This window comes from Parasteatoda tepidariorum, chromosome X2 (genome assembly GCF_043381705.1).
Source record: "Parasteatoda tepidariorum isolate YZ-2023 chromosome X2, CAS_Ptep_4.0, whole genome shotgun sequence".
Classification (NCBI taxonomy): Eukaryota; Metazoa; Arthropoda; class Arachnida; order Araneae; family Theridiidae; genus Parasteatoda; species Parasteatoda tepidariorum.
In genome coordinates, this window is record NC_092215.1 from 59,797,862 (window position 1) to 59,803,245 (window position 5,384).

Sequence of the window (5,384 nt, forward strand, 5' to 3'; positions counted from 1 at the left end):
ATAAATATTTAAGATCAAAATATTTTTCCATTATAAAAGAAAAAGAGATTCGTTTAAACTGTTTTTAACTGTACATTCTGCCGCGAAACACATTTTTTTTTCTTTTTATGGCGAAATTCTTAACTTCTTCAAATTCTTCGTGGCGAATTCTTAACTTTTTCAATTCTTCAAATTATAAATTCACAAAAATGTGATCAAATTATATAACTAGGGAAGTACACGACTTCATAATGATAATTTCACTTTTTGTATTTACTTGAGGCATTGTTTCCGATGTATTTCCTATACTAAATTGAATAAAATCAATCTTGAGACTATCTGACGAATAGTTTAGAAGTTATAAAGATTTTCTTTAGAAAAAGTACAAATTACGCAACTAACATTGTTATCCAAGCAAGTAAGGTATTCTTTCCAATCCATTTTTTCACTTTATATCGAGTAAGAGAATACACAATTTAATAATTCAAAATTGGTTTTTATGTATAAAAAGTACTTTTTTTGACATGTACTTATGTATACTTTTTACATGCCTATGTAAAAAGTATACTATGCTGATATACCTATGTAGGAGCTGTCTGAACATATAAGGTATTCGATGTATTGTTTTACGTTGAATTGATTGATATAAAACAGCAATTGGTAAAATAAATAGATAAATAGTTATAAGAGTTTTTTTGTACAAAAAGTACAATCTTGTACTTGCACTTACATACACCGCTCGAATCGCTATAAAGTCAAATGAGGTATTGTTTCCTATTAATTTTTTTCTCGTTTAATCGAATACTAATACTTCAAAGTTGCCTTCTTTTTGTTTATACATAAAGAGTACTATTCATAAATAGAAATTTCTATATTCCATATAGAAATTTTTTATAATTCCAAAGATATTTATTTTAATCTTTCAAATTTAAATTTATATGATTCAATTACATTGCATGAAAAATTACATCGGAAATACATATCACTCCAGGTAACAATGTAAAAGGTGTACAGTGCACAAAATAAAAACGGATCACCCAGAATAACTTTTGATCTAATGATCGGATCTTCACATTCTAGGACTCAATTTTAATGGTTCCAGAGAATGACCTCAAATATGTTAATTACTTAGTGCAGATGATACTTTAAGTTACGAAATCAGACACAAAAACGTACTTTCTCTGAATTAAACACACCTCTTCTTCGACGGATTCAGATTTCTGACCCCCAAATTATAGTGGTTGCCGCAATGGTCCCATTAATATGGTCAGAAGAGCAGTCCAAAGTATGGATCCTTTAATGTTAATTTTACTTAATGTTAATGTCTGAATTTGCCCTATCTAAATGAACAAATTTTGCACACAATTATAAAATTCGTTTATCCAAAGATAATTCCATGTGAAATATAACTTCATGTAAGCATTTATTATTTTTTATTATTTTATTTAATACTGACCAAAGAAAATTTAAATTGTAAAGTATACATATTTTTATTTAAAAGAATGCATTTTAATTTAGAATTGAATTTATTTCAAAGAATGCAATTTTAGAAGAGGTTTGGAAAATATTTAAATATTTCTTATTATTACTTCAACTTATTATTATTTCAAAATGTTTTTCGCATAAATATACCACAAGTACAATTAACCTGTATAAATATAAGTAAATCATACTATTTCAACAATAATAAAAATACATTTATTTATATAAATAAATAATTATAACAATAAAAGTTAATGTGACTGATATTACTGTATAAATAAACTCATTGATTAGAAAATTCAAATCAATTTAGCAGCATTTTTAAACGTAGGGTCAGAGAACTTACATGCGGTATTAGACATCCTTTGATATAATTTATCTTGTGATTTGGTCATCTGAGATAGATTTATGTAAGGCTTCAATTCCAAATTTAATTTCAGTATAATTTTATGTAATTATATTCAATATTCTATAATTATATTCAAATTTAATTTCATCATTCAAAAGTGTACTCCTTCATTTGACATAATCATTTACCTATTATAGCTCTTACTACATTTAGTTTCTGTCTTGATTAGTCATCCATCTGTAACCTTTTTCAGTTACCGAAATAAGTTTAATAACAGTTCCGGAACATAATTTTAAACAACTCCGATTACTACGTTGACGCAAAGACAGCTAAATCAGTCCGATTTTTGCAACAGGCAAATGATGGCTATAGCTGTTTATGCACATTTTAATTGATAAAAAAGGAACATCGTTAATACGAAGTGCACTAACACATTTATTTGGTAATTAGTCAGTATTAGTTCAAAATCAAAATTATTTCCAGTTAACGTGTTTGTTAAGGAAGAGAAAAATTTATCGTTAGGGCTGTTACAGCAGTCGAGTGGACAAAAGGTGATAATTTTCACTTTTAAACATACGTATGTCATATAGCAGTCATAAATAAATGCGCCATTAAATGAAGACAACGCGTTAACTAAAGATAAATAAGATTATGACAAAGTAACGTAACAACACATTTATGCATGTTTTAAAATCATTTTTACTAAATACGTTCCAATATTGCTGAGGAATATAGATCCTCTATATGTTGTTGCTGTCGTAAGCCATTAGGGCAAGGGGTGCGATTGTTCTAGTGGTGCCATCTATTGCCAAGAATTAGACTACTGCCGCACCCGTTCATAGGGCCGATCCATTCATACGTTCATTCATTCATCCACAGATCGTAATTTCAATCTGAACCAAAGAGCGACCAATCTCCAATTCAGCACCCCCAGAAATACGGTTTTGTTATGGGAACATGAAGGACTTTGTGACCCGACAGATTTAACGTGCACTAGTCACCATTTACTACACGGGGAGTGTCCGACCAGCTGAATTCGAACTCGAACGAGACGAACTGTTGACGAACGTGAGATCAGTATAATAAAAATTTAATAATAAATCATTTCCCACTCTTACCGCTAAAAATTATATTTTTTGTGTAAAAAATGCCGTTATTTGAAATTCATTGTAGAAATGAACCTTTTTATACCTATCACTTCCTTCAAACAGGCTACAGTTAATAGTCACAACAAGCGTTTTAATAGTATTTAAAAGCAGTTTTACTCCTTGTCAAATTTATTATCTTTAATACTTGGTAAAAGACAGCGATTAAGCAAATTGTATTGTTTTCTTTTGCAAGAAATTTATGCCAGCTGTAATTTTTGGAAACAATTCATTTTAATGCAGCTAATTATTTTTTAATTAATTGTTAAATTTATACAAGCATTATTTTTCGAAGCAGTTTAATTTTTCTAAAGCAGTTTAATTTTTTGGGAAGCAGTATATTGTTTATATTTACACATGTTATAATTTTTGTGCAGTTTATTTTCTTATTCACTACTTGTTTTTATGCAGACTATATATTTTCTGCCCTTTTTAGTTTCTCAAATTGTTTTGTTTCTATATATGCAAAAATTCGGAAATGGTATATTGTTTATGTAACATGCATATGTTATAATTTTTGTGCTGTTTAATATATTATTTGATGCTCGTTTTTACGCAGACTAAATATTTTCTGTATTCTTTAATTTCTCAAATTGTAATGTTTGTATAAATGTAAAACATTTTACGGGCTATAATTTTCGGAAACAATTTATTTTTATGCAGTTTATGCATTTAATATATATATTTTTTTATGCAGACAAAAATTTTTTGAAACAAATTTTTTTTTATTGATTGCTTATTTTTACTCAGGTTATAATATATTTTTATACGTTGTGTATTTTTATATAGCTTTCATAAATAAAATTGTTAATTTTAATACAAAAATTCCTTCAAGCTATAATTTTTGGATACAGTTTATTATTAATATTATTATTTATTTTTTTTGGAAACCGAATTTTTTTATAAAGGCTATAATTTTCGGAAAGAATTTATTGCTAGCCAGAATTTAATCTTTTTGATAATCATCAGTTGTAAAAATATTAATTTTTGGAAAAATAAGTTACTTAAATTTATTTTTCGTATGCAAGCTCAAGTGCAATGTTAAATTCATATTTGCTTGATAACAAAGAGAAGATTCTACGAAAACGACCAATTTTACTTTATTTCTTGATGCAAAAAAAAAGAAAGATTTCGCGAATAATAGCATGCACAAATTTTGCAATCAGTAAATAATGCAAACTGTGATAGGCCTTTTGAAATATAAATGCGCAATAGTGACTGATTGTTTTCAAAAAAAGAAGAAAAAATTAAAATCTTTTTGCAACATCAATAAAAAATACCTCACCATCATTTCTTTAAGTAAATTCCTTTAGACAGAGAGATGACGTCAGAAGAAACGTCATTGGATGACGTCAGCAAACCAGTCGATGGTGAAAATATTGGACAGACTGTACATCCTTGACATTTAGTTTTGACATCGGAGTTTATGAAAACGTTTATACATTAATTAGAATGGTAGTTTCATTTTATGCTTTATTAGGCGATCCAAAATAATCACTTTTATAGTTATGGCATCACATTTTCTGTGTTATGACAGTCTTTCATTTTATGAATCTTCTCCTTTCACATCCTTTTTCATTAGAACTTTTATTAACTAATATCCAGAGGCGTATCCAAAGGGAGGGTCATGTATATATATATATATATATATATATATATATTGCAATTGATAAAAAAATATTGAAATTCTTCATTATAAATTATTTAAAAGCCCTGAGAACATAAAAATGTTTTAACTTTATAAATTAACTTCAATTTTTATATTTTAATATTTTATCACCAGCATTGAACCACAGACCCATTTTTGGGTTTACGACTATCAATGTACTCCATTGCCCTGTAATTTTGAAACCAACCCAGAAGACAGAGGAAATCATGAATCATACTAAGGGATAAACTAGCCTCCATGTGGAACTATTTGATGACCTTAATTGAGTTACGCTACATGATGAGGAAAACCAAAACCATGCGAGATGGTTAGCCCCACATTCAGGCCAGCTTATAACACCATGATTCGGCAACCACTGTGGATATTTTCTGTGCTCAGATCTGTGGTCGTCACTAGCAGGAAGCATAATTCGGAAAGACCAGCATTCGCTGGGATTTGATGAATTTATGATATGCATATTATTATTGGAAATTGATTGAAGTTATGCAGCGACTACCTTTAATACCTGCTTCACCTAACCTTTTAATTACGCACACGCACACACACACACACACACAGATATATATATATATATATATTGTTCAAAATGAAGATAAAACAAAGGAAAATTACAGATTAATGAAAAAAGGGGGGAAAAGAAAATTAATAATAAAAATAACAAAAACTGGGGGGGGGGGAATCCGAAAAAAGGATAGAATTGAAAAAAGCATAGAATCTAAAAGATATAATCTTTTCATCAGCCCACACGACTATATCCGCA